This window comes from Danio aesculapii, unplaced genomic scaffold (genome assembly GCF_903798145.1).
Source record: "Danio aesculapii unplaced genomic scaffold, fDanAes4.1, whole genome shotgun sequence".
NCBI classification, from domain to species: domain Eukaryota; kingdom Metazoa; phylum Chordata; class Actinopteri; order Cypriniformes; family Danionidae; genus Danio; species Danio aesculapii.
This window is the reverse complement of record NW_026613905.1, coordinates 3,048-10,000: the sequence shown is the minus strand read 5'-3', so window position 1 is coordinate 10,000 and position 6,953 is coordinate 3,048. Positions and strand designations below refer to the sequence as shown.

General features: G+C 37.5%; 2 non-coding genes across 2 annotated transcripts; one reads left to right on the top strand and one right to left on the bottom strand.

Annotated features, from left to right (window-relative positions):
* Nucleotides 1–806: 806 nt before the first annotated feature.
* On the bottom strand, nucleotides 807–879 carry trnar-ccg (transfer RNA arginine (anticodon CCG)). Its single transcript has one exon. It is a non-coding gene; the product is annotated as a tRNA-Arg (tRNA).
* A 2,613-nt stretch (nucleotides 880–3,492) lies between these two features.
* Nucleotides 3,493–3,564, top strand: trnap-cgg (transfer RNA proline (anticodon CGG)). Its single transcript has one exon. It is a non-coding gene; the product is annotated as a tRNA-Pro (tRNA).
* Nucleotides 3,565–6,953: the final 3,389 nt, after the last annotated feature.

The window sequence follows — 6,953 nt, the reverse complement described above, 5'->3', positions numbered from 1 at the left end:
TAGTTTTTATTCTGGAGAAGGTCTTGGGCTATTTATTTTAGTCTGGCTGCAGTAAAAGCAGATAGGCCTAATAAGCATGTCAATATAATAAACCCCTAAAGAATTTCTTTATGTCAAACAAACATTTGTCATGACTTGTCACTCAAAAGCATCTTGCTATAGCTACTTAATTTATAATGTAGCCAAATGAGATTTCGTGAAAGCTTTCTTGCTGTATAAGCTGTTTATTTTGTCATTCTTTAAACATTTGATGAATATACAGATTTATATTTTAAATACACCCTTTTAAGTAATGAGCTGTTCATCTTCTGTGATTATGGCCATCTTTTTTTTGTAAAAACAGTGATATTTCAATTGCATCCACTCCCACAATAAAAAAAAATACTATAATGAGTTATAGGAATACTATAGTGTTTTTGAACCATATTATAAAAATAGCCTGTTTAAATTCTAAAGTTGCTCTGGTATCACAACAACTATAAACATAACCCAATACTGAAAAAACATGTTCAAAAACTCTGTAATATTTACTATAATATTAACTATATTACTATACTATTTTTTCATGAGGTCTTCCGCGATAATAAATGCGAACGCAATCTCCGCCACTGGTGACATTTCCAGGCAGCAAAATAGCAAGATTTGGGAAGCGTCCAACTTCTGGTGTATTATTTGAGCCCTCTTCTTACTGCAGACAAGGTGAGGCACACCTCAAACAAGCCTATTGACATGCAAACACATCTCAAGAAGGTACTGTCTTTCATCCACCAAACATTGCTCCCAACTTGAAGTGAGACCTTCAAAGATGACCCAGGTGGGACTTGAACCCACAATCCCCAGCTCCGGAGGCTGATGCCTTATCCATTAGGCCACTGGACCATGTCACCAATCTTTTGTCATGGATCTCTTGTATGCTTTCAACAAGATGCCAATGCATGGAAAACTGCACTTTAGGATCTATATGCCACTTTGCCTTCTGTCAAATAAGATGTGTGGAACTAATGGACAAACATTTTCTTTGTGCAATCATACACATTCGTGTCTCATTGGTCCTGGGGTATGGTTCTCATGTATGTTGTGACTGGTCTTGAGTTTCAAATTCCAGACAAGGCCACTCTCATTAACTTGAAATCACAACCTTTCTGCAGCTATTTTCTTGTTTGTGTTTCATCATCATCCACCTAACAAGAGACCATTAGTTGAAAGACACGGAGTACTTGAAGTCAAGATCTCCATTGCCAAAGATTAGCGGAACCTTTTAAGTTTGTAATGTGACAGTGAGATTGAAGCAAGATTGGATGAATCTTATTTGAAGTGTGCAGCAAGTCTGAGAATTCGAAGCTAACTATTGTCCTCAGATCATCACGCCTAAGTTTTGAGAAAACAAGTCGCAATTGTTTCACAAAACTTAAATGTAACCCAAGAAAAACAACCCAGATGGGACTTGATTCCACAATCCCCAGCTTCGAAGGCTGATGCCTTATCCATTAGGTCACTGGGTCAATACTAGCAATTGTCATATCTGTTGTATGGCTCAGGAAGTTCTTGTAACTCAGAAAACAGTACTTTAAGGATCCCTATGCCATATTGCATTCAGACGATCTGGTGTGTACACCTAATGACAAAACAGCTTCTCTGAGGAGTTTTCCTTTGTCATGTCTTTTTGACCTAAGGGTTTGAACCTAGCGTTTTAAAGGTCACACTGGATTGTCTTGCACAGCCAACTTAAAAGGAACTGCATCAAAGATAACCCAGTTGCTACCTTAAACCCACAATCCCCAGCTTCGAAGGCTGGTGCCGTATCCATTACTCCACTGGGCTGTTTTTCACTGCCTGTGAACTGTAATTTGCCTCCAGGGAGTTGCTGACACACGTAACAAAAACAACATGAACAAAGAGTAAATTGGATCAGTCTCACAGAATTTTTTGTGGCACTGCAGACTGCTTCTACAGGGCTCGTTGGTCTGGGGGTATGATTCTCGCTTCGGGTGCGAGAGGTCCCGGGTTCAAATCCAGGACGAGCCCTTTGCCTGTCATAGAAAAAGCAGCGGAGCTGTGCTGTCAATGGTGTTTCTATGTTAACTGTAGCAGCTTTTGCTGTGACGTTAGTTAATGAACATTTAGTGGACTTCTGATCTCAATCAGTCTAACATGTACACTTATTCAGACAAAAAAGGAGCGGTAATGATTCGGTTCTTAGATTTGTTTATGGATCTCAAACAACCCACCATCTTTATATGTAAGCACCGTTTAAATGACATGCAAACACATCTCAAGAAGGTTTTCCACAGCTAGCGTGTTTCATCCACAAACATTGCTAACATATTGAAGTGAGACCTTCAAAGACAACACAGGTGGGACTTGGACCCACAATCCCAAGCCCCGGAGGCTGATGGCTTATCCATTAGGCCACGGGGTCATTTCGCCAATCATTTGTCATGGATCTTTTGTATGCCTTCAACAAGATGCCAACGCATGGAAAACTGCACTTTAGGATCTCGATGCCAGTTTGCATTCCGTCAAATAAAATGTGTGCAACTAATGGACAAACATTTTCTTTGTGCAATCATACACATGCTTGTCTCATTGGTCCCGGGGTGTGGTTCTCGCGTATGGTGTGACTGGTCTTCAGTTTCAAATTCCAGACAAGGCCACACTCATTAACTTGATATCACACCCTTTCTGCAGCTATTTTCTTGTTTGCGTTTCATCATCATCCACCTAACATTAGACCATTAGTTGAAAGCCACGGGGTACTTGAAGTCAAGATCTCCATTGCCAAAGATTAGCGGAAACTTTTAAGTTTGTAACGTGACAGTGAGATTGAAGCAAGATTGGATGAATCTTATTTGAAGTGTCCAGCAAGTCTGAGAATTCGAAGCTAACTATTGTCCTCAGATCATCACGCCTAAGTTTTGAGAAAACAAGTCGGAATTGTTTCACAAAACTTAAATGTAACCCAAGAAAAACAACCCAGATGGGACTTGATTCCACAATCCCCAGCTTCGAAGGCTGATGCCTTATCCATTAGGTCACTGGGTCAATACTAGCAATTGTCATATCTGTTGTATGGCTCAGGAAGTTCTTGTAACTCAGAAAACAGTACTTTAGGATCCCTATGCCATATTGCATTCAGACGATCTGGTGTGTACACCTAATGACAAAACAGCTTCTCTGAGGAGTTTTCCTTTGTCATGTCTTTTTGACCTAAGGGTTTGAACCTAGCGTTTTAAAGGTCACACTGGATTGTCTTGCACAGCCAACTTAAAAGGAACTGCATCAAAGATAACCCAGTTGCTACCTTAAACCCACAATCCCCAGCTTCGAAGGCTGGTGCCGTATCCATTACTCCACTGGGCTGTTTTTCACTGCCTGTGAACTGTAATTTGCCTCCAGGGAGTTGCTCACACACGTAACAAAAACAAAATGAACAAAGAGTAGATTGGATCAGTCTCAAAGAATTTTTTGTGGCACTGCAGACTGCTTCTACAGGGTTCGTTGGTCTAGGGGTATGATTCTCGCTTCGGGTGCGAGAGGTCCCGGGTTCAAATCCCGGACGAGCCCTGCGCCTGTCATAGACAAAGCTGCAGAGCTGTGCTATCTGTAGTGCTTTTGCTGGGACTTTAGTTAATGAACATTTAGTGGAGTTCTGATCTAAATCAGTCTAACATGTACAATTATACAGACAAAAAAAGGAGCGGCAATGATTCGGTTCTTAGATTTGTTTATGGATCTTTTGTGTTTGTACACAGTCTCTTCTCTGTAGGCACCATGCAGGATTCAAAATGGCCTTTCGCGTTAGGTATCTCGTTACTCTTTTAGTCATAACAGGTAATATGCTTGGCAATGCAGGAAGTTAATGACATGCAAACACATCTCAAGAAGGTTTTCACAGCTACCATGTTTCATCCACCAAACATTGCTCCCATATTGAAGTGACACCTTCAAAGACAACCCAGATGGGACTTGAACCTACAATCCCGAGCCCCGGAGGCTGATGCATTGTCCATTAGGCCACTGGGCCATTTTGCCAATCATTTGTCATGGATCTTTTGTATGCCTTCAACAAGATGCCAACGCATGGAAAACTGCACTTTAGGATCTCGATGCCAGTTTGCATTCCGTCAAATAAGATGTGTATATGGCCACACTGGGCAAAGTATAGGTATACTCAGGCACAGAATCTGGGTCAGAAGTATGCCCTATGAGCATGCTCTGTGGGTATTAAGTAATTAACAAAATAGTTAAGTCTCACTAATACTAAGTTGAGTCCAGGCACAAAATGTGCCTATAAGGTCCCAATAATGCACTCATACAAAGTAGTGTGGTTATGAACATGCATGGCCATTGTGGCTTTAACACAAAACAAAACTAGTTCACATCTACTATGTAGCAAAAGTAGCACAATATTACTTCAACTGCATAATTACATATTTTGAACGCATAAAGTCAGTAATAAATGAAGCTATCTAAAAATATAAAGACAACATGGACTATTTTTTAAAGGTTCGAGACGACTGCTTTATTTTATAAAGATGCAGATATAAAAGTAACCTTGTAAATAATGATTCCGTTTTAATATGTTAATGTTTCCATTTGAATATGTTAAAATATAATTTATTCCAATGATGTGAAAGCTGCATTTGAGGCATTTGTGTCCTACATGAAGTCACTCTAATGATTTGGTGCTTTAAAACAATTTTTTTTTTAATTAACCCAAAAGTACTCATGCATTTTGACTGTTATTTTATGTTTTGTGTTACAATGTGAATGTTATCAATGTCACACACACATTGTACACACACACACATATATATAAACTATTATTTTTCATTTCATGTGATAAGTTTTTAGTTAAGATACTCCCAAAATAATTTCACATAAATCAGCTGATTTTTTACAAATTCTCCACAGAAATAACAAAAAATGTCCGCAGATTCTGTCTGCCCTAGTTATGAGGTAAAATCGGAAAGAAAAGAGAAACTGGTGTGTAAATTGAAAAGAATCACTTATGGATTCAAGCAGTCAGGCAGGAACTGGAACAAAATGTTGATTACTTGTGTGAAGACTTGTGTGTATGGCTTTTGTGCTTATGTAAACATATTCAAGGGCATGATGATGGGTAGCATTTTTATTATATGCAGTGGGCCGCTCTAGCTGAATTGTAATTTTTGTGTGAACTACCCCTTTATATGCTTCTGTAAGTAAAGGTAAAGGTAAAATAAAGTTATATATTATATTACAGATATTATTTGAAAAAATAAACCTTAGATAGGAAGTTGTGAAAATAGAAAGGAAGAGGTCATAATTACGAGGAGGAGATTTGGAGTCATATTAATAGGAAGTAATGTGTTTTAGACATGCAAGTCATCATAGAGTGGATTAAAAATGTTTTTCAAAATTGTCTTAAAAATGTTAAAAGTTTTTGATCAGCTTCAAATACTGAATATCTGTGTGTGTGTGTGTGTGTGTGTGTGTGTGTGTGTGTGTGTGTGTGTGTGTGCGAGAGAGCAGATATAGTGGAAAGTGGAAAACGAGGGAAAAATTTATCAATAAGTCATGACTAAAAGTAAGTGGCAAAAAAGCTTTAAAAAAGACTTTTATTTTGGCGTGGTGGTGTGACGTCATAAGGCTGCGCCACTCCTGCACTGTGATTCCATGCTGTGATTCAACTAGAGAAAGGTTTGTTTTAAAACTTTTACACAGATATAAACTGATTGATTAAAGTTTTAGGTTTTTTTCATCCTATGCTAAATTATGTACCTGCTTGTTGAAAATAATATTTTAACCCTTTTACAACGTAGTACTATTTTACTCACAGCAATGAGGGCTATTGTTTGAACAGAAATGTGTGTAATAAGTGTTTTAATGAAGGTTTAGATTTATTAAATAGTACTAATGTCACTCCATTCTAAGTATACATCACCATATATATAGGAATGAGCATACTAGGTTAATCAGCTCATTTGTGGCTATTGTATCTTGCTTTGAACTTACTGGATTTATTTTTGTTAATTACTCTCATGTAAAGAAACTGTTGAAGCAAGTGTTGAAGAGAAGTTATTTTGTTTCTGCTCATTGTTTTATTCATTTAAACAGAACATTTTTATTGTTTTGATCATTTTAAACAGGATAAAGTGTCCAAACAGAGAAAAACTCCTGCTGAAGCGACTGATCTCCACACTGTTATAAAGATGGTGTTTATTAAAGAGGAGAGTGAAGATGTGAAGATTGAAGAAACATTCAGAGTCAAACAGGAAGATCTGCAGGAACAAACAGGTTGGATTTCATTCTCAAAGACCAACTCAGTCATGAGATCCTCATTCAGATATATTTTAATAAGAAGAATACTAAATTAAATCCGTCTTGCAGCTCTGAGTGTGCTGCCTAGTTCTCCTAAAGGCACATAAGCACTCATTGAAAGACAGGAATGAGCTTCTTTCCTGTTACTTGTTCTCATGTCTTTAGTCATTATTTTTATGTATTATTAGTCTCCCATTTTCTCTACCTTCTTAAGGTTATTGCTTTTTTTGATCTCCTACTGTTTGTTAAGCGTCCTTGAGCACTGGCGCTAAATAAAATAAATAAAAACAATAAATAAAAAAAGTTTAACTGAGCTGACAATATTTGACCTACAGTATTCTCACAGAAGATATCTGCTATTACAGTGATAGTGTTGGCTTAGTACTTTCCATTTGCATATGTCACGTTAATCACAATTCCCTTTTTTATCAACTTCTTTATGGGTTTAAACTTGTTTCTAGTAGTTGTTACTAGTTCTCACAGATAGTATCTGAGTTAGAATGACATCATTATTATAATAACTAATTACCAGGGCTATTGTGTTTAAACAGGGTTTCTGTGGGGTCTTAAAATGTCTTAAATTCCAAAATCTAAATTTTAGGCCTTAAAAAGTCTTTTAACTTTTAAACATTTGTTCATTTATTTTAATT